At 32.9% G+C, this 24,331-nt stretch overlaps 2 long non-coding RNA genes across 3 annotated transcripts; one reads left to right on the top strand and one right to left on the bottom strand.

Moving 5' to 3' along the window:
• The first annotated feature begins 5,405 nt into the window (after window positions 1-5,405).
• On the top strand, window positions 5,406-11,154 carry LOC134258726 (uncharacterized). Of its 2 annotated transcripts, XR_009990215.1 has the most exons (4): window positions 5,406-5,706; window positions 5,824-5,936; window positions 9,088-9,197; window positions 11,019-11,154. It is a non-coding gene; the product is annotated as an uncharacterized LOC134258726 (long non-coding RNA). The 2 variants fall into 2 exon arrangements; XR_009990216.1 differs by lacking the exons at window positions 9,088-9,197; window positions 11,019-11,154 and adding an exon at window positions 7,384-7,423 and having other exon boundaries at window positions 5,427-5,706.
• Window positions 11,155-11,424: 270 nt separating this feature from the next.
• On the bottom strand, window positions 11,425-13,254 carry LOC134258734 (uncharacterized). Its single transcript, XR_009990217.1, has 3 exons — window positions 12,954-13,254; window positions 12,074-12,238; window positions 11,425-11,559 (listed from the first exon to the last, which is right to left on the bottom strand). It is a non-coding gene; the product is annotated as an uncharacterized LOC134258734 (long non-coding RNA).
• Between the last annotated feature and the right edge of the window lie 11,077 nt (window positions 13,255-24,331).

Below are 24,331 nucleotides of genomic sequence, written 5' to 3'. Positions count from 1 at the left end.
TGTCTCATTTTTGTTGATCAACGATACCCGATAACAGCGCATTGTAACGAAAACAAATCAGTAGCAACCAACGATGTCAGAAATTGTTGTGACGGGGAACTTTTTGTGTTTCTAGGCATGTAAAATTGGTTTTGTACGTTGTAAAATACAGTGGAAAATGTATTTTCTCGTTTAAAAACAGATTACATTGGTCATTGTCCTATTCACATCCTTGGTTATTTTTAATCTAGACATATTTTAATATTGGTCAACCTATATGTATAATAGTTTATTAATTTGCTCAATGTTTGCAAGAATATTAATTATCATGATGTCAAATGAAGTATAAATATTAAAAAAACGTGTTTCTTTAAATTCCATTTTTCGTGTACATGCAGTCAAAATTGTTTCATTCCACAACTGTATAATCAATACGCAGATAACTGTCAAAGTGATCATCCTTAAGTCGTAAGAAACAAAACAAATTGTCAGCAAAGCAATGTGGGCCTCTAAGAATATCAAATGTAGGCACAGGTATTATGGAGAACAAATCACCCTTATTCAACCTTTAACTTTTATTTCAAGCTCACGTGCACTGGGTTCTATCGAGTCGATATATAGATATCAAGATTTTCTTTTGTAGATGAGATATCAACACAGAATTCCACATTTGTCTACGATATTATGAAAACAGAAAACACCCTTCATTTCAACAGCAATCAGCCCAGAGGAAGACACCCTGGCCTTCATTTCAACAGCAATCAGCCCAGAGGAAGACAGTCTCTGCATGAGCAACGTGCCCTTTCTTTTCAGTTTGGCGATAAATATCCTACTTCTTCTCCTATTACTTATTATGTTTTATGTTGTTTGGAGAAAAGCTCACAATCGTGACTCTAAGTAAGTTGTTATTCAAAAGTTTGTTTTTTGTTTGGTTTAACGCTCCCCCCCCCCTTCGAGAATTTTTCGTTCATGTGGAGACACTACTGCTTCAAATGTATACCATTATGCAATGAGGGATCTTTTTCGTGCCAACACCTACTGCAACACGGAACTTTTTATATTATATAGGACGATTACGTGATTATGTTATGATTATTAACGTTTATACGGTCTCATCCGAAGGATTGGTCTCCACGTCCTGCAGTGGATTCCAATTTGCAACTTAAGAATCAGCTCCTTACACCGCGACTCTAAGAGCAGACGCTCTAACCACTGCGCCATGAGGCGACTCATTCAAAAGATAGCAGCAGTTATAAGAGGCGTATAGTATCGAAGGAGAGAAGTGGCAAATCCCCCTTCTCTGCGATAAATTATTTGCTTCTAATGTAATCAATGAGGAACTATATGCTGCAATTTGATCTTATACTTCGTTATCAAAGTAGAGAAATTTTCATTTGTTGAGAAAAAATATCTTCCCCTTCTCCCCAAGCCACATTAGAAGATTTATGAGTGTAACGCTCAGGGATAGCAGTAATTTATAGCTAACCTAATAAGCTCTTGAGTAGCGCAGCAGTACTTTAAAGTTGTAAGATATAAAAATTGTGCTCAATATAATCAATGTCAATTCCATCAGTCCTGTGCAGAATCCATGAACTCAATATATAATCAAGATTTATTAACGTTTCAAAAATGTAATTCATTTATTAATTTATTCAATAACATATAATTATATACAGTCAAATATCGCGGCAATATCGATAATAATCATGTGATAAAAATCGTGACACGTGATAGGATAACACAAAAAAATCGCTTTTGGAAAAATGCCACCTAACGTGTGATACAAGAAATCACTGTAAATAAGTGATAAACTTATCAATATTCAACATCTTCCAATTCTACAATTCTCCGTACATAGTACAATATAAACCAAGATAATAACTAAATCATTGGATATCATACGTATTAAACAACTTTCAGTCATTAATTTCAATCGTACACAATGTTAATCCAACTATTGACCACATCAAACAATCAACATTCGAGCGTACATTTATCGACTACATTAACAGTGAGCTAACCGGAAGCGAGCAGACAGAAAAACATGTGGCTGCACATACACTTCGCATTCAGGCCAAATAACAAAGGTAACATTAAATAACTTAGATTAAACGTAACAAAACACTAAGTACAACAAAATAATATCATTCATACCAACAATCAAGGCGAAACAAAAGATAAAATAGAATCCATGCACAGTCCGAATTTCCTCGACATTGTTTACGTATACTGATACACAATAACTCGTACTCTAGACTTCTACATCATGTCATAACACAAACATATAATTCAAAAACAAGCTGTTTACATCTTATTATCTTAACTGATTATAAGCACAGGGTGTATGAAAACTATATCAACCCGCTCCAAATCACCACAATGTACAATATTATATTACAGTCATTGACTCTATTCGATAGAAAAATCAACCCGCTCCAAGTACATACAAAAATAGCAAAATATTACAGTCATTGATAGTAGTATGGTTAAGTAACCGCTGTCATGGATGAAACAATAAGCTACACTGCGTCATATAACATTATTGTAAAAATAAAAAGCATAAGGGGGGGGGGGGTTACACTCGTTACAATGGGTTTGGATTTTAAGTCGTTTATTCTTATTAAGTGTTTACATTAAGGTAGTAATCTTTATTTTCTGCCCACTCATCCATCTTAATTGAAATGATGCAATGCACCTACATAAGATAAATTAGGGTTTAACAAATAAAAACTAGATGATGTCATGAGACAGTAATACTCGCACTAAGGTCTTTGCCTCTAAATACACACTCCTTCATATAGGGCTTTCCAAGGAAAAAGTCAAAATAATTCTATAATTTACTCAGTGCATGTATTCGTCAAATTGAGCATAAAAGTTCTCAGGTGACCTATGAGCCTCTTATATGTATTTCATATACTTAATCCATTACCAGTCTGAAATAACAGAATTGAATTAAGTATTTGATCAGGCAAAAATAAAACCTTGAAAATCCAACCCAATAAATTTGTCAATGCCCATCCCCCCCCCCCCCCCCCACACACACACACAAACACACTCTCACATACACATTTTTTTAATAGGCCTAGCTGGTAAATAAAGTTATGTTAAAAAATCATTTGCTATGATAATTTAAAATTATTTTGTTAATGCACTATATATGTTTACATGTGACAACCTTTTTGAAAATTTCTACATCATATTGGGTTTGCGTCACCCATTATCATATTTCTAGATCGCACCACTTGGCAAACCTCGGCCGATTCGTACTTCATCTGATGAAGGCGACGGAATCAGCCAAGGGTTGCCGAATGAGATAGCACATGCTGATGGCGCAGTGTGTATATCAGTTGAAATAATTCATTTTGTGTTTTAATTGGATTATATTTCATGAAGTTGACAGGACCTATGACAGTCCATAGCCGTCGGAAGCAATTTTAAAGGGGGGGGGGGGGGGTAAACCAACAAAAAAGTAAACCCCAATTTCCAATGCCTATTTAATGTCTATCTTTGCAAAAAAAGTTCCGACGCCTATGCAGTCGGTAAGCACAAGTTTTAGTGCAGATTGGGGTGAACCGAAATGCAATTGGGTAGGTTATAGTTCAAAAGGGGTCTAAGATCATAGCATGCCACAGTAGACGAATATTACATATTTGGGGGAGGGGGGTCACACCTAAGTCAAACAATTTCCAGCCCCAAATTTCCTGAGAAGCAAAGAAAAAAAATAAAAACAATGATGGTGGGGTTCTTGTTTTCAAAGGGGGGATGTCCAAAGTCATTTTTATTTGCTTCAGTATATAGTCCTATTTAAATAACTCTGCAAATTCCAAGGAGGGGGTGTCCGATCTCCCTAGCCACTCCCTGTCCCTGAAATGACAATTGATCTTGTGACTCCAAAATAGTAGAAAATTTTTCCATTTGACTACATGTTTTGTTTCTTGTATATATTATGTCGTCTATTTGTCTGTTTGTATGTCCGCAGAAACTTTAAACTTGCCCATAAGTTTTAAGTGGCTTCCACATTTAATAGGTAAATTCCTTGTGACCAGACCTTTTATTTGAGTACCACCAATTTTGACCTCTTGATTTCTTGACCTTGCAGTTTAACCTACTTTTACAAGAAAAATAACAAACTTTAAACTTGGTCTAAGTTCTGAACAGTCAGTGCTAGGGCTTTCATGTTTTACATATGTATTCATTGTGAACTTTTTCAACAGGTATAAACATTTTTGACATAGACCCTAGAGTTTGACCCACTTAAAAAAATTAACCTTGGCAATGACTTTTGAACAGGAAGTACTAGGGATTTCTTATTTCACATGTGAATTCCTTTTGACAAGATTTCTTTTTGATACCAACAACCTTAAGCATTTGACGTTGACCTTGAAATTTGACTTATATTTGAGAAACTTAAATTCACAAACACATCTTGTCTTCATTATTTTTAATTGGTGCTTTTTGAGTGAAAAAATTCCGAGCTAGAGAGATGTTTTCAAAACAAATAAACAAATATAATTGCTGAAAAAACCATAAAAGTATACATGTACATTTTTTTAATCTAAATATATACTTCTGGTCTTATCTCTTGTTCTCATTTGCATCAGAAATGAAATGATATGCTAGTAAATATTTTAAAAATAATTATTATGAGAGTTGAAAAGGTTGTGCATCTTAAAATTGACTAAATTCTGTGGCTGAATTAGCTATACCAGGTTAGCTTATTTTCCTACTCAAAGCCTAGATTGACTATTTTCAGCCATACTGTTTTCTGAAATGTGCAGTTTTTTCAACAATGGATACATGTCATACATTTTCAGCTTCTCAAAAAACGCATGAAAAAAGAACAGCTTTTCAAATACTGTAACTATGGCAAGCCCTTTTACTATTTATTCGGAAAATAAATTTCATCTGAAAATTACAGAGATATCTCTCATTTTAGAAAGATATCTCTTAAAAATAAGAGATATCTCTCAACTTAAATAGATATCTCTTATTCTAAAGAGATATCTCCATAAGAAAGTGATATCTCTTAAAGTTAGAGAGATATCTCTTATACTTAGAGAGATATCTCTTTTTCTTTGAGAGATATCTCTTTCTCCTTGAGAGATATCTCTTTCGTGATGAGATATCTTTAAACGTTAAAGAGATATCTCTGATCGTTAGAGAGATATCTCTTTCAACTAGAGAGATATCTCTTTCACCTAGAGAGATATCTCTATCACTTAGAGAGATATCTTTCCAAGTTAAAGAGATATCTCTTTAAGTAAAAGAGATATCTCTCTAGGTTTATCTTAAGAGATATCTCTCAAAGTGAAAGAGATATCTTTCAAAAGGGTCTAAAAGAGATATCTCTGAAGCAAAAAGAGATATCTCTTTATTGCAAAGAGATATCTCTCTTCATTATGTTTATTTAAATTCCATTTGAAATGACTTCTCCCTTTACCGGAAGTGAACTTTTTATTCATTATTTCAAAAGCTGAGAAAATTCGGTCCAGAGTCTGTAAGTCTCGTCACGTGACTCGCGAGATTTTACGATAATTTTCACTTCCTCGCACATGGTCATGGTGAATGTGTGTTGAGTTCAGCATGTTTCTGGTTTACACACAGCTTTCAGGGGGAAATTAAATAGTTTTACAAAGCCGAAGGGTTGTCCGACTTACGATGTATGAATTTCATGTCATAAGAAATTGGGTGCGAGCGTCCACCAGGAATATTTCGATCGAAATACAGGTAAACAAATCAGAGAGTGTCATCCGTTTCTTGTTTATTTTGAGGGAAAATGAAGTGTTTTATTCTTAACCGAATGAAATAGTTTCAAAATTATCTTTTGCCTTAATTTGTTAACAGATTTCTCTTGAATCCGAGATGTTATTCATCAGCTGATTATAGAGGAGGAGTTTTGTCATTGATGGGAACCAACGTCATATTTATGATATTGTGGCTGCATCACTTTTGTTTGGGTACTTTTTTAATATACTTTTTATGCCCCCATAAACGAAGTTTCGGGGGTAATTAGTTTTTGTCGTGTCCGTCTGTCTGTCTGTCTGTCTCTCTGTTTGTCTGCAAAAACTTTCACCTTGCCCATAACTTTTGATTTAGTGGAGCTATGACTTTCATATTTCATATGAATATTCCTTGTGTAAAGACCTTTATATGGGTACCACCAAATTTGACTTTTTGACCTTGACCTTGGAGTTTGACCCACTTTAAAAATACAACATTGACAGAAATTTTTTAAGGGTTATGACTAGGGCATTCATACTTCACAAATTTAATCCTTGTGACAAGACCTTTCATTTGATTTCAAGAACCTTGACCATCTGACCTTGACCTTGGTGTTTGACCTACTTTTTACAAACTTTAACCTTGACCATAACTTCTGAATAGTTGGGGCTAGCTTTCATATTTCACATGTGTAATCCTTGTGACAATACCTTTCATTGGATATCAAGAATCTTGACCCTTTGACCTTGACCTTAAAGTTTGACCTACTTTTTACAAACTTTAACCTTGGCCATAACTTTTGAACGGTAAGGGCCAGTGCTTTCATACTTCCCATACGTAATCTTTGAGACAAGGCCTTTCTTTAGAACACAACAACCTTGACCCTTTGACCTTGACCCGGAATTTGTCTTTTAAGATGTTAACATTGGTCATAACCCTGGAGCAGGTGTAGTTAGTGTTTACATTTCTCATTTCTTGTGAAAAGACCTTACTTTGGTACCAATTAACATATTTGATTTGCATTTGAGAAAGCTTAACTGTGGCTAAATTGCCGTACGGGGGCATCAGTGTTTCACAATCACATCTTGTTTTTCAGTAAATTTTAACCTGCTTTGTATTAGTGGATTAATTTTTTGAGCATTAAATGTTTGTAGCAATTTAGATCTATTTCACAAGGATAAGATGTTCATATATTTTGCCATCTCTCTGCATAAAATAAAATTTAGATGACCATATTTCTCACTTTAGAGAGTATGTTCCCTGTGTATAGAACATGGTTTATGGATTTTGGTAAATTTTTCTGTCTGTTCAAATTCGCCTGCATGGCACAGTGGTTAGAGTGTCTGCTCTAGTAGAGTCGCGAAATAAGGTGTTGATCCTTACATCATGAGTTTGAATCCCACTGTGGGATGTGGAGACCTGTCCTTGGGATGATACAGTATAACTGTGGCCCCTTGTTGCAGTAGGTCAGGTGTTGGCACAAAAAAGATCCCTTCCTGCTCAATCAGTCAATGGCCCTGAGTGCTGAGTATAGGTCATTAGGACAAAATTTGCAGCTCTCCACTGTCGTTTCCATATGAGTGAAAAATACTTGAGAGGAACGATAAACAATAAACAATCAATCTGTCTGTTCAATTTATTCACTGATATTACACAACTGTATACACTAAAACTTATTTATAGCAGAGGTACAAGAGAACCAGTAACACAGATAAAAGATGCAATTCCTAAGAGATCCAAAGTCAGCAGCACCTAAGGACAAATTGCAGTCTGATCATGACTTTGAATTATCAGCATCCAAAACAATGCAAATACAGGTATGAAATTGATGCAACAAATAAGTTCTAAGACAAATATAAAATTTATTTTTTATAAGACATAGCATATCAAAATGACTAATATACTAGTCAACAACTGGCCAGCTTTAAAAATATATTTGTTTGATGTACTCCTACCCACTTTTATCAAGGTTGGCAGGTAGGTTGGTAGGTACCGGTAGTTTTTTTATGCCCCACCATGATTATGGCCTGGGCATATAGTGTTTGTCATGTCTGTCTTCTGTCTTTCTGTCCATGCGTCACACTTTGCGTTTAGCTCAGTTCAAAGCCCAGTTTCAAAGAAACTATACAGGATATTTCATCAAACTTTGCTGATAGATATTGATAAGAGCTATGCAACTGCATCAACATTTTCTGTCCTTGACCTTTCCTTTGACCTTGACCTCACTTTTCTTAAATTAGTGTTTAACTTAGTTTTAAACATACCATTCAAGATGGTGTTACAGCAAAACTCGGTTATAACAAAGTTGCTGGGACCTATGAAATTACTTCGCTATATCCATAATTCATTATAATCGTATAAGAAATTCATTGAAATTTTATAACTCAAGGGAATCCAAGATGACTTCGCTATACCCATGAATTTGCAATATTCGTGTTCGTACGAAACGAGATTTACTGTATCAAATTTACCATACTGATGAGAACTTTTCAACTGAAACAAACATTTTTTGTCCTTGGCCTTTCTTTTGACTTTGACCTCAATTTTCCTAAGTTAGTGTCAAACTTCATATGGTGATACATTCTGATGTAAGCAATTCAACTGCATCAACATGACGTTGACCTTTTATTTGACCTTGACCTCACATCTCTGAAATTCGTGTCAAACTTCATATGCTGATACATACTGATGTAAGCAATTCAACTGTAACATTTTTCAAGATATTCTGATCCAATTTCATACAAATTTTCATTTTGGATGACTAATATACCCTTGGCGGGCATTCCTGTCCTGTGGACATATTTCTAGTTTTTTTTTCTTATGTCTTACAGCATTGAATAAATTGATAACTGTCATATTTAAAACCACAGACTCAGAAATCTGTTAATGTTTTCATTTAGTTACAAAGACTTTGTATTTATAAATTAAAAAGCATCCTATAAAAATATGATACCTTATCTTTAACATCTATGGAAATTAAGGGGGGTGTTAAAAAATTTTAAGTGCCCCCAAGAAATGAATGCAAATGGGTAGGGGCTATTTTAACAGGTCTGTCAGAGTACATCAAACAAATCATTTTTTTTTATTGTTGGCCTAGGAAGGGTACCCTAAATATGAAAATGCAACAAATATTTTTAAATAAAAAGATTTTAAATGAAAATATTTTTTATGTATAAAAAGGACAATTTTTATTCTGATTTTCTTGTAAAATCATTGATAAAATTTAATGAAGAAAGTTAAGATTTGTATCATATAAATGGATATTTATAAGATTTATAACTCATTATTTGTCAGGCACCTTAGTCCTACATCATTATCAGTTGCACATACAACTATGGCCTATGTAATAATTCAATTGGCATATTACAGAAGCTTGCTAAATTACAGGTTTTGTCTGTACATCTGGCAATCTTGGGGCAATACTGGATGGTTTTAAATAAGAACTGATCCAGCATGAAGACCAGCCATGTGCCTCACCTGTCATGACATTATTAAAGGTAAGTGTCCCTATAAGCAAAGAATCTGACAAAGCAAAACCTTCGTCTTAAAAGATTTACATTTAATACTTATTTGATTGGTAGTTTTAATTTTTTTTTTTCTTCTACGCAGCCTTTTATTTAGCATTTCTGAGTACTGCATGGTATATGATTGCCATACTTTCCAAAACTTTTTTTTAAATGCTTTATTTTGAAGTATTTTCCATATCCATATATACACTGTACAAACACAAGACAATTTTCACCCACTCACCACCACAATTGCACACACTCACACAGTGCACTTTCTAAAATTAAAAATAATGAGATGTTTGTAAAATACTTATGCCCCCCTCCCCCCACATTGGAATTTTTTATCTAAGTCGAAAAAGGCATTACTCTGTCAAAAATGGTGCAAGCATACCCAAAAGAGAACTTGACCTAGATATTCATGATCATCTGATAAATCTGTATACTAAATTGCATTTCACTATGTGCAACCTCTGCAAAGGAAATGAACAGAAACTGCAAGTAATTGGAATTTTTCTAAAGCCAAGGGGTATAACTCTGTCAAAAATGGTGCGATGATCATACCCAAAACAGAACTTGACCTAGATATTCATCTGATATACCTGTAAGGCTGTATACCAAATTTCATTTCAGTGCAATGGTTGTGAAGAAAATGAATGGAGACTAAGTGGACCAACAGACAGCAGCAAAGCAATATGCCCTCCTTTCTTCAAAGAGGGGGGGGGGCATAATAAATGTACATATATGTAAACATATGACAGTTAAACATACAATTTATCCAAAAACAAAACAGATGTACCGAATGTGTAGATATAAATTAACAAAAAATTACAATTTTGATTTTTTCATCACTTGTTGTACACATTATCACACAGGACCCATTTACTGAGTATTTTGTCCTTACATTGAAAAACTTTTTCACAACAATTTTCTATGTTTCTGTAATACTTGAATAACTTTACTGCATCAATAAATAATGGCTTACTATCTTGTGATCTTGAATAGTAAATAAAATTTTTTGCAACTAATAAAAGAAAATTTTCTAAACAACTTCCTTCTATATTAACAAGTAAAACAGTTCTTTTGGATATTTTGTAATCTTTTTCAATGACACTAAACCTTTGTACAAAATGAGTCCAAAATTCAGTCACATTAATATACACAATCATAAAATAAGTGAATTATTGTCTATTGTTTATATCCTGTTTCTATGTCTTTTTGTCTTTTGTCAACTTTAACCTCCACAATAACTTTTGAACCATGAGAGATACAGACTTCATATTTAATATGCCTACTCCACTAATTAAATTCTTTCAAAAGACACCAAGGTCAATGACCTTGTGACCTTGACTGTGACATATATGCTAAAAATAGCTTTTTTTTTAACTTTCGCCTTAACTTTTGATACACTAAAGATAGAGAAATCATATTTGGAATGCCTTCTTCATTAATTATGCTCTTTCAAATGACACCAAGGCCAGTGAACTTTTGACCTTTAATGTGACTTTAATGCTATAAATACCATTTTGAACTTTCACCATACCTTTTGTACCGTTAAAGATAGAGACTTCATATTTGATTTGCATACTCCACTAATTAAGCTCTTTCAAATGACACCAAGGCCAATGACCTTGTGACCTTGACTATGACCTATATGCTTAAAAAAACTTGTTTGAATTTGTTGCCGCCTGGTGCATAGTGTTTCACAAACACATCTTGTTTTGAAGTAGTTTTAATATTTGAATTTCTGTAGAATTTTATGTTACATATAAAAACCAAAAATTTTTAAAATCAAAATCAATTTTATTTCAGTACTTTGTGACAGTGGGATGATGGAATATTAAAGAATGGACATGGCTCTATATTACTGCATCAGAGATCAATCCAGGTTTACTTATAAATCAAAGAAAAACACTTAAACAGTCAAGCATCGTTTGAAGCTACATGTGTCACCGCTTTAACAATATGCCTGCTTATATAACCAAGAAAGCACAGTGACCAGTTGTACCTATGATGTCGGACAAGATCCCGAAAAAACTTCCAGTACACTCATCACTACCTGCAAAGAATTGAAAATTCTAAATGACTTGTATCAACACTTTTGTACTTCATCTGGCTTGTATTTTCAGTACTCATTAGCTTTTAGCTTCCTGCAAACAAAATTTCATAAGTACTAACTTGCAGGTGTAAAATATTTGAAACAATTTGCTTGTCCCAAAGGAAATTCTGCCAATTAGCAGTGGCATGAGCAGTTGATTGATGTCACAGTTCCACCGGCAAAGTATTTGTAGCTGAATGGTGCCATGTAAAACACTTTTCACAAGAACATGGAAAACATCCTAGAAGTGAGGATCTACAAGAAATTAAGAGAATACTTTCTTGAATATTTTCAATGTTATAAAATGCTTGTGTACATCCTTTATATATAAAACTAATTACGCATGTAACTACCATATATACAAATTAAACTTCAATCCTTAAATTTGTTCTTAAGTTTATTTATATTGTATTAAAATAAGCATGCAATATTTGTCTTGTGATACTGAAGGATTCAATGTTAAGAAAATGTCGTTCATTGAAAAAATGTGCAACCATTCTGCACAGTTAGCAATTTTCATGGAGAACCTACATGTATCAATGTGCATTTGCAATTGTTGGGATGACAGGCACACAGTAGAAGAATTGTACTTGTTAATAAATGTTTTTTACCAATCAAATTTCAAATTGATAATTTAATAAGAAAGCATATGACAAATTTAACTATCATTATGGTCCATTGATTCACCATGGTGTTTGAGCTTTTGTGGACTTGATACTTAAGAAATATTGAAGTAAAGAAAAGTGCAGCCCAAAAAATTATCCTGTACCTGATTTAAAATGAGTGCCATCCTTAACTACTTGGGAGTTGCCGCACTCTTCATGAGTATAAGAATTATTGGATATGCCTCATTAACAATTTAACAGGTCTATACTGGTACATGGATGACACATTCAGTCGAAGCATTGTCCCTTTTTCAGTACCTCCTGGATCTCTGTAAAATATGACAAATGTAGATAAAATGTTCTACCATTGAATGATGAATGTCTTATGGACCCAGTGCAGACCTGTTTGGTGACAACATTGGATAAATTGGGGATTGTTCTAGCTAAGACAAATAAGAAAATTCCTATTTCTAATGCCTATATTAAGAAAATAAAATGTCTTTCTCATAATTGTAAGAGTATTTGGGAACACGGGCACCTGAAGTATGTAATAACCCCCCCCCCCTTTTTTGTTAAATTTTATAAAAAAAAGGGGGTATTATCCATACTTCAGGTGCCTGTGTTTGGGAAGGGGGTCATAAGGCTTTACAGTTAATATATTGATCGTACATGTATGTCGTTTAACGTCCAACAGTTAATATTGAAGTTGAATATATAATACATCCCTGTTTACATGAAAGAAGTAATGTTGGACGTTTTTATTTTTGGAGTATTAATTAATTAAAAAAGAACATTAATTCTATCAGGATTATGTTTAATCGACGTAGTAATCAATCCTGTATTCCTGTGATCGATGAAATTGGGTGCATGTAGGCCTATTTCGAATTTGTTTTTATTGACTTCGCATTCTATATCCCCGGCTCAGCTGTCCTGTGAGTTAAATAAATGAAATAAATATAATATGGAACCAATCTTTGGGGGACGTTTTGGTTTGAAATCCTGTTACTTTCGCTTAAAACAATAAAGCAATTAAACGTTGTTTACCTGTATCAATCGGTCCATTTTATCCTCTTCTTTTCAATAACCAGAAAACGAACGACTTAACAGACATTACTTCCTGTTTCGCTTTCGTTTTTAACGGGAGAATTAGTTATTTTATTTTAAGGGTGATTGGAAAAGAGATATCTCTTTCATTAAAAGAGATATCTCTTTAGCTTAGAAAGATATCTCTTTTTGAAAATCTAAAGAGATATCTCTCTAATTAAGAGAGATATCTCTTTTAAACTTGTTAAAGAGATATCTCTCTAACTTTAAGAGATATCTCTCTCGTTTAAAGAGATATCTCTCTAGCTTATAAAGATATCTCTCTTACTAAAAGAGATATCTCTCTTTCAAAAAGAGATATCTCTTTTGTTGAAAGAGATATCTCTCTAAAGTATTAAGATATCTCTATTAGTCAAAGAGATATCTCTATAAGCTAAAGAGATATCTCCTTAAGCTAAAGAGATATCTCTCTATGCTAGAGAGATATCTCTCATTTTGAAAGAAAAATTTATTTTACGAATAAATAGTAAAAGGGCTTGCCATATGTAACCCTTTCCGAATAATTGTGAATCATTTGAGCTATTTGAGCTTTTCTAGTTCCCCAAACACATTTTTTCTGTCGTCCATCTGTTTGGCAGCAAACTTTTCACATATTTAGCTTCTTCTTGAGAACCACTGGGCTTATTTCAACCAATTTACATAGAAATAGGGGACTTTTTCTATCATAAATTTTCGGAAAGTGCGTTAAGTAACTTGTGCGCAGTTTTAGCCAGTGCTGCCCATCATACCTGTACCGAGGCGTCACTCGACCTTTCGGCCGTGGTAAAGTAACAGAATCAAGGTTTATCCATGCACAGAATAAAATCATCATCATATAGTCCTTCTCACAAGAACAGCAAGGACATTTATTGTCCCCCATTTCTGCGAAAGGTAGGGGACGTTAAATCTTATTTGTATGTCAGTCTGTCCGTCAGTCACAATAAATATAACCGTGCTCATCATGGTCATATCTTTTGAATGAGAAGAGGCAGGACTTTCATATTAAACATGTGTGTTAGTATTTATCTGTGACAATATCATTCTAAATATACCATGATTTTTTTTAAACCGTGACCTTGACCTTGAAGTTTGACTTACTTGCAAAAAAAAAAATTAAAATTGTTTTAAATTGATCATTTTGAAAGAGAAAAGATAGGGCAATCATATTATACATGCATGTATATTACCTGTGATACGACCTTTCGAAATGTATCATGACTTTTGACTCTGTGACCTTGAAGTTTGACCTACTTTTCAAAAATATTTCCTGATAACTTGAAGAGATATGACTTTCACATTTGACATGTACATTACTGGTAACACAATGATAATTTTTAAAACATAAATTGGCACAAATATTCATAAAGAAAGAGTAAGTGATTGGAGAATAATCCATGGAAAGAGTTGTAATTCGCTCAAGGGACACATTTCTTTTAATTAATTTATTATTTTATTAATTCATAATAAATTTTCGATGTAAATATACAAGTATTAACATCCTCTGACGTTTCTCTCCTTTATGTCTTTTGAAAACTGATTGCAGTAATCAATTTATCAACAATTATCTAGTTAGAACCATTTTAAAGCCAAATGTTTGAACTATAACGCTAATACGCTATATTGAAAAATAACGCATAATCTTTCAAATACGGTTACCACGGAAAATTATTATTATTTTTTTATGCAAAGAAGCAACTGTTGTTCCTATACTAACGAAGAAAGAATTCGGATGTTTAAATTCCTCGCCACTTTAACTCGTCATCTCAGTTTTTCCATCTTTTATTTTTCAGACTTTATAAATAGGTAAAGTAAAACAAAAACCTTCTTTTCTTAGCTGGGGATCTTGAGCATCTTTAAATTGTATTGTTAATTAAGTTCACAATAACATTTTAATTATAAACTCGAAATAAGAAAAATTCAAATATTGAAAACGAAGAGTAAGTACCTTTATTTTTTAGATACGTGGCCGCTGGAGACGTTCAAAGACAGATTGATAGTGTATATACACTGCTAGATGTACCTCTAGAAGGAACTGGGTCAGCAACTGAATACGTAGAACCAGAAGAAACTGATCAAGAAACTGAATACGTAGAACCAGAAGGAACTGGGTCAGCAACTGAATACGTAGAACCAGAAGGAACTGATCTAGCAACTGAATACGTAGAACCAGTAACAAAAACGAGGAACGAAAACCAAAGACATTCAATAACCAACGAAACTCCTCAATACTGTGAAGTAATCGCCTGACTTTTTTGAGAGCGATAAATAAAGATCTCAATAAAGCTTCAAATTCAATAGATAGATATGATTCTTTGTAGAGCTATTCTACAATAAGTTTCTTATCGACTTCTGATTTCTAAACATTGTTTTCAGATGGAAAAGAATGTCTTTGTGTTTCAAACAATTTTAAGTCTTATATTGAAAATCATGAGTGAAAGGAGTAGGTCAAATTAAAATTTTGATAATTATTTATCCTTCATAATAAATATTATATTTTCCTTAAACTTTTGATTGATTGATTGTTTTTTGTTGAACGCCGAGTCGGCAATATTTCAGCCATATTTCGGCGGATAAACTTTTGAAATGACAATTTAAAAAAACCCCTTACTTTGATTAATGTCATATATCCCTTTGTCAATAACAAAAAAGTAAAGGGACACAAACATATGCCTTTAGACAGATGTTGAGTCAGCCGGCTAAGAATACTTGGTCTCCCATAAATCATTTTTACTTCTTAATAATCAGACAACGGAATAATTCGAAGTAAATATAGCAAAGATTTGTTAGAATTTCTAGGGGTATCAATCGGGCCCCGTTATTAGAACTATTTTTTGTATTCATATGAAACAGAATTTTAAAAAAAGTTATTTCCATTTATTTATCGACACTGTATATTCCAGTGAGCTTGAGACGGGATAAAAGATACCACAGAGTCTGACACTTCTGTTTCATATCAGGATATTTAACCAAAAAAAAAAAAAAAAACGTCAAAAGTAACCTAACAACAACGTTCTCTGATAAACAAATTACAATAAATAATCGTTAATTTTCCTTACTTATTACATTATATAAACATTATCATTGTAAATTTTCAATCTTTAACTTTCCTTACTTAAGCAGCGATATACTCTTTACGATAAACATGATAATTGTAACTTTTCAATCCTTACTGTCCCTTACTTATGCAGCAGTATACCCCTATCACGGGATATATTGGTTGTAGTTCTCAGATGATTCGATACGCAAGAGGATGCTCTACGTATGAACAATTTCTAAAACGAGGGAAGTTATTTAAAAAAAAATTTATGAAAAAGTATATCAGAAACCTCGTTTAAAGTCATTATTCGTAAGTTCTATGATTCATAAAGTGACCTTGTATTAAAGCACATACAATCTAGCATTGAATCAAGCGTTGACTGAATTTTTCTTATTTATTGTTTGGTGCTATTAGTTACACACTGAATTTTCGATTGATTTTAACATTATTTCTCGATCATGACAAGGAGTACACGGCGGGTGTGAGTGGTCGGCAGGTGAGACTCACTCCTCCATGGCACCTGATCCAGACTATAATGTGTTAGAGCTTTATGTATGCACTGCTCCGGAGTTGAATTATTTGAATAGATTTTTCAGCTTGAATATTGTTATTTTATGTCCATGTATTTCATTATTTCTTAAAAAAAAGACCTGATTTGTATGAAACATTATGCAACACAATAATAGATTGCATGTGACTAATGGATGGGGATTTTTTTCCCCAACAAAGTCATTTAAAAGAGGTCTAGATTTGCAAATGCTTCCTTTCAGCTACTTTGTAGATATTCCTGTAACATCAACTTATTTGTTAGTGGTTTGAATCAGTTTAAAGTTGTACAGTTGTTAGACCTTAATTAGCACTATATGCTGGTAATATTGGAATATAACAACGGTAGTAGGGAAAAGTGACGATGGTATACCCAACGTCGTTTCGTTTATCGTCAAGTGATAAGTAAAATATCCACATATGAACCAAATGTATAATTTTGATTTTTGGTGTCCTTCACTAGGGTAAATCGAGTCGACTTGATTATTGTTTATCGAACATACCGGTATTTTGTCAATATAACGTAATGTCAAGTTGAAGGCCAATCAGTAATTTTCTTTTTCTCTAGTACATTTTTGAAAAATAAATTCTGCCTCATAAGATTAAAAAAACCAGTTAACCTTTTTAACAAACAGAATAAATGCCCAATGGAATTTAAATAATTTTTGGAAGACCCCATCTGGAACAAGTACGAGTTCGGAGTACCCGAGAGTAGAAACAATTATGTTTCTTTTTAACAAAGCAATTTGTGGATGATTCAAAACAAGATATGAATATTTCCTAGCAATGCACAACGGTAGTTCGAAACAGTGTTATTAGGATTAAGGATAAGGATTTGGTATATCATTTACAAGACTCAGCAATGTATCTGTCGTAAAATTTTATTACATAGTACATGTATTTAGTTTTGAAAATTAAGGTATTCAATCCTTAATAGGAACACATTCAGTGAATTGAATACATAACAGATATGTAGGCATCAAATACTCAGTCTATTTAGGCATACTTCCCATTTATTTCTATTCGTATATATAATGGGGTGTGTCCTAATTTATGACCTTGAATTTTGGTAAGAGTTATCTCCTCTTTTTTAATTAATGAAAAAAAAAAATCAATTAAAAAAATTTAGCCGGTAAAAAATTGTTTTCAATTGTCATTCTATTTTTAATGTTTCAGTGCATCATTCCGCCACAGGATTTATAGATATTCGAATTATTTGAATTTTTATTTAGAAAAAAAAGCTTTCTCTCATAGACCTCAATACAATCTTTGTTAATTAACTACTGCTTAATTAATGATTTTTTTAAAACTTTCTCGCGAGCGATCCTTTTCCACTATAAAGTGCTTTAATATAATAGCAGAGTACTATGTACTTGATGGACATTTAAGGGTGGTCCCATAAGGGATGGAAATTCCTTAATAAAGATACCGTAATTCAAATTCAATTGTATTGTTTTATAGTACTCTATAAATCCTATACTTTGAATTTTACATAGTTTAACGGAAAGATTTAAGGGGCATATATCCATTTCCGTGCATATTTAAATATGGTAATGTTTTAAAGCCGGATTTCAAGGGACAAAAATGTTTTAATAGATGAGGGTAAAATGTAGTTGGGAATTGGGAGTCAGTTTGCGTAGTTCTTGAACAATGTTATAAATGGTAATAAACCCATAACATTTTTGAACAATAACTACCAAGTCTGAGTAAGTGAACTATTCTTATGAGGATCAAAGTAGGAGAGACAAAAACAGAAGATAGACGACTGAAAGCAACGTTTATCAAGGGGATGGGGGCATCAAAACAAAAAGAAGAAACAACTTTAAAAAAAAACATTAACCTTTAAACTTTAAGAAAATATACATATATTTCCTAAGATTAAAGCATTGTATGACACTGAATTATTTTTTTTAAATCTTATCATGCAGTTAATTTTATCAAAAAGTGACGGTTTTAGTGTATTTAACGTTTCAATAAAAGTCTTGTTAACCTATCATAATCGCGAATTTCTAGGCCCTGCCATAAGATATTGAACAAGAAACTTCATTGGGGCACATTTGATTAAAAGAAATTTAAGTGTTTGGTACATAATTAACAGTAACTGTTCCCCTTTGAGCTTTAATATGATGATGCATGAAAGTTGGTTTGAAGTGAACATTTTATATATTTTCTATGAATTTCGGAATTGAAGTGAAGTTGAAAATGAAAGAAAATATGAATTGCAGATTAGCTCAATTGAGGGGCTATGAGGAAAAGAGGAAATTCAATTTTTTAGAAATGTGTCAATAAAATTTTATTTTTATTGATAGAAAATCGTATTCTTATTTCCATTTTTAGATCTTCTTTATATTCTTAAATATACATTAATAAAATAAACATTGTAATCTGACGCCAAGACCTCGTCATAGTAGCACTACATGTACTTAGCATCCTACATAACATCATTCTTGACTTGGTGATATAACTACTCTACGTTGACAAATATAAGTGGTTAACTGTGTTTGACACAGTCACACTTTCTAACGTTATCATCTGATTCATTCAGGAAAAGGTTAAAATAGATTATTGCCGACATTTTAAACATGTTTAAGTATAAAAACACAAAAAACCGAAACACAAACAAAACAAATCGGTGTCAGAGATTAGAAGGGACTCCTTGTAAGCAGGTATGGTATCCTGATTTATATATCGTGTTTGATTTAAGTGTTTGACTCAAATACAATAAACTTATAATTTTTTATATTGATAAGTATTCTGGATCAAATTTTATATATATACTATGTAGATTTTATTTATATGCTCAAAACACATATATAATTTAAACCCATTATTTAGTATTTGGTTGATACAAAAGCAGAAGGATTTGAATGAGAAATAATTTCAATTTATGTTTAGACAAAACATGTCAATATTCGAGAACGTAAAATGTTCGCATCCAAACTGCTGTCGTGATATTTTTCTTTCTACACCATACGTCAAGAGAGTCACAAAGATAAGCACATCATCCTGTGTCACTTTTGATGATCAACAGTACCCGATAACAGTTTATAACACAGAAAACAAATCACTAGCATCATTCAATGATGTCAGCAATTGTTGTCTCGGGGAAATTCATGTGTTTCTAGGTATGTCACATTAGATTTATTGTAAAATAAAGACATTCTCTCTTTAAATCATAAGACATATTTTTTCTTTAAAAGTTTGTGGACCTATTTCCATGCTTTGTTATCTTAAATCTAGACAAACTTGTTCCATGTCTGCAATTCAGAGTATTATTAACGCAATATGAAGTATATATATATATTTACATGGATTGATTGATTGTATATTGTTTCACTTTCCTTTCGAGAATTTTTCACTATTTATATGTAACGTGGAATGAGCCAGGCTTTCCTTTTCAAATCAAAAACAAGAATTTCTTCAAAGAAAAACAATTTATTTACAAAAAAAATAATAAAGAAAAGTCAATTAACTTATAAAACACACACACACACACACCCTCACCCTCACACACACACACATACGTGTTTGGACTTCGATCTGGGGACCCTGCCAAAAAATCTTAAAATGGGGACTAAGCGATTTCGTGGCAGAATTGGTATTGTTTAACTTATTTTACCCCGTAAGTATCCTGGAATAAGTAAATAAACTGAGTCTTTGAGCTAGAATGATATATTCATAAATTTAGAAAATGGGGACCCGGAAGTGCCAATATGGGGACCTCTGTGTAAATGTAGGGGACCCAACTTCTCATAAGCTTACAGAATTGGGGACCTTTACTCAGTCCCTCATACACAAAGAACAGAAATGGGGACATATTTATAAATTTAAGTTTGGAAGATGGTTGGACATGTTTATTTATTTATCTTTTCACGCGCAGATTGAGGGATTTCTCAATGTGGGAAAGGGTTATCCTTAGTCCAAAAATTTCCAATCCAGAAATTCCTTAATAAGCAATAGCAAATGAAAATAAATAAGGAAAAAAAAACATGTTATATCATCTCCCAAACGTGTAAAAATAATCTATTTCTATGCGCTGTCGGTGGGGTTTACGTTTTTTTTTTAAGGAATGAGGTGGATGTGTTCAAAAGACAGTTTTTTGCTTCACTATATATACATAAGGAAAACGGCATCTTCAATTTACCCTGTACGTTTTATTACGGCCCCACAGCGCCACTACTTTGTTATACCTGCCAATATCCCTTCTTCCCCGTTTACGCAAAATAACGGATTTAGTCCAGGAATCAGTTTTATAACTTATAGCCAAAATCTCCCTGACTATACATGTATGACCATGGAATTATTTTATTATATGTATATAAAAAAATCTCAGTAACTCGATAAACCATTTATAGCGAAGCCCTGTAAGCCCATGGATTTTCAGGTTTTTACGTCAGAAAATTAACTCCAAATATTTTTTTTATCTTTATACAATCGTAGTTCTACTAAATATTAACAAAAAAAAAATGCTGAGTTTTGACAAAACTTACAACTCCACTAAACCCCCTTTTAACAAAGCATTTCTTGCTTTCGTGAATTAAGACAATACATACATCATTTTCAACAGTGAAATTCTTGCAATATATTTCGTCCATTGAATATAAGTGATATTTTTTTCACATGCAGTGTGAAAATGATAATCAGAAATGCAAAGTACTAGTACTACATGAAAGAACGTGTTTGCTCTATTAAATGATATTTCTCATATCAAACATTCAAAATTACATAATATGTGTTAAGTTGGCTTATTTTTCAAATCCTTAAGCAGCATATCAAATTATTACATTTGCCCTCTCAATATGTGTTAAGTTGGCTTATTTTTCAAATATGTTTACCTTATTGTAGCAGCTTTATATAAGTATATTCTTCACACATTATCAAAATAGACAAATAATACAACACTTAAGCTGTAAGCATAAAGATACGTGTGCCGTGTTAAGCAGTATTTTTGCACAGCTGAAACCGGACAAAAAATTTTGAATTTTGATAAGCTATCAAAAATGAAGCATTCTTGAAAATTCGACGAAATATTGTTCGGTATTAACAAAGTACTGGTCCGGAAAAGAACACGATATTCTCATGCATATTTATAGGACTGACCGTTTATCCTGGATCTGCGCATGTGCGCGGAAAAGCATCGCGAGAATAATCAGGTCAAGGAAATATACATTTATTATCTACTAATCCCATGCTCATATTTGCCTACAAATGATTAACAATGATAAAGATTAAAGTTTTCCCCACTCCATTGTACAGGTCCGTTTGTTTCGAGTTTCATCGTGCTGTACTGCTAGTAAAAAGACAATTGCACGTGATTATTCCTCGGTACAAAAAGCAACCACCTCTGAGGTGTGCTCACGTATTGACAATCCCTAACTCACGTGTTTGTAGTAAAAACGTATAGACCATTATGCTTTTCGGTTCATTCACGAGATTGGACCATTGTTTGCTGTGAGCATGCGAAACCACGTGATCATGAATATTTCAATAAGAGGCGGTTTATTATCCGTCTCAGAGAGAAAATAATTTTTACCTAATAATATTTCATAACTTTTAAAAGTGATGGAGTGGAATAGTCTTATTTGCAGAAAGTATATAACTTATACCGTTACGACTTGATGAGACACCACCTATACATTTATTTCTTTTAAAATAAAACACTAATACGGCATAAATCTCTTTAACTAACAATCCATAGCAAACAGTCATACACTAATGTGTATGTGATCAATGAAGAACTGCAATGGTTACATTATGTAACTATACGTTACATGCTATGCATTGTACCCCTATTAAAGACATTAAAAACCGCCCAGAAAAAAACACAGACGAGTAACTATGGAAAACGTGTGCACGTCGCTATGTATAAATAATGCCTCAAGGGAGAATTTCGAACATGCATTCGGAGCAGTACATGGTATGCAGAAACACCATATATGTACATGTATAATAAAGCAAAATCAAATAATATGACAATATTGTTGTTAATTTTATTCATAGAAACGTATTCATTTGAATATAAATATAAAAAAACACGTGTGTGTTCGGAGGAGCACTGGCTTAGAATGATCCAACACCTCACAAAATAACGCCTTCTCATTGGTCTTCCTTTGGCCACGCCTACCATAAACAGGCATTTCCAATAAAATACGTTTTTATCATACAATGCTTTCCTGCTATTCTACGAAACGCTGGAAAACTCGATCATATTATCGCAAAATTGCGTTGAAAAGTTCAATTTAAATAGGGCCGGGCCTGTTTTTTTGTTTTGTTTACAGAAAGCTTGTCGATTTCCGTTCCGATTTGTGACATTAGGCTGAATACCGGTACATATATGTTACAATTTGTTTTTCATAAATCTTTATTTCACTTTCATTATTATTCTGAACTTTTTATCTCCAAACGTAATACATGTACTAAAAACTGATATTTTTCTTTACTACTCATTGTACGTTGTGGTAATGTCTACTGTTTATGAAATGCTATTCTTTTGTCTAGTCTATTTATCTTACAACACATTTCCGTGAAAATAATAAAAACATGCCATTAATGTGAGCAAATTACATAGGCCTAAATGAAATCAAAGGGAGTAATATACTGATAGTGATAGATGTAGCCCTACTTTTTCAAAATTAGAACATTGACTTAGAGCAAATGTACATATAGCTTATTCTAAATATATTAAGCTCAAATAATTCAAGCAATACGTAACACACTACATGTTACCCAGACAAGCACCAGTAGCACAAATGGAATAAAAGCAATGTGATTAAATTCTAAGGAATACATACAATTGAAATTCATCGCCGCTCAATGCTGCCGAGAATACTTGTATCGAGTAACACAGAGTGAGTTGTTCTTGTCCTCGGAGAAAGTGAGCTTATTCTTAGGTTTGTTCCATCTAACTGACAACTGTACATTGGATTGTTACGAAATGATCTTTTTTGAGTGTTTCTTATATCAAGATAATGGGCATGCATAAGGGATAGCATCGTCTCAAACCACGGCCAAAATGTTCGATCCTCTCCCATTCTGGAGAGAGCTATATGCAGACTCTGGACCGTGGCTTGAGACGATGAAGGGATAGATGATTGAAGGAAAATATACAAGCCTGTAAAAATAATTTAAAATTATCTTTAAAAAGGCGAAAATTTAAAGCTATAAAGAGTTGAACAAGGAGGATTCGAACTCCCAACTTTAAAAAGAAAGTTCCCAAGGTATAAAAGTCAGCGCATATAATTTAAATCAAATGAGCTATACTGACTATTAGATTGTACATGTATGGTCTAAATTTGAAGAAGTCTTAAATTATTTCTTACATCCAAACCTTTCAAAATATTATAATTTTATTAAGGGAAAGTCTGCCCTGAAGGACTCCTAGACCAAAATTCGTGCAAAAATCTACGCTTTAACAGACAAAATGGTGTTCGTCCAACTATGGTGGCTTATTGTAAAATAAAACTACAAATTTGAAAATTTTAGATATACATATGGTAAAATACAACAAATAAAGATTGATTTTGAAATGTCACTTTTCCCGGAAAACTGTTTTCTCCTATTGGTCAAATCTTTTGTCACAGTGAATACATCTTTAAGTGACGAAAGAGAATTTATTATGGACTACAAAAAAAAAAAAACAAACAAAATTTTACAAACAGAAAATTCATTGTTATAGTAATTGCTACTGAATTTATTTCACAGTTAAGACAGGTTTTTACGGAAGCCAGTTGAGGCCAGTTCAGAGAAAGAAATATTT

Source organism: Saccostrea cucullata, unplaced genomic scaffold, assembly GCF_032062105.1.
Source record: "Saccostrea cucullata isolate Sc308-1 unplaced genomic scaffold, CSIRO_AGI_Scuc_v1 ctg1691, whole genome shotgun sequence".
Lineage (NCBI taxonomy): Eukaryota > Metazoa > Mollusca > Bivalvia > Ostreida > Ostreidae > Saccostrea > Saccostrea cuccullata.
This window is presented reverse-complemented; position numbering and strand designations above follow the sequence as displayed.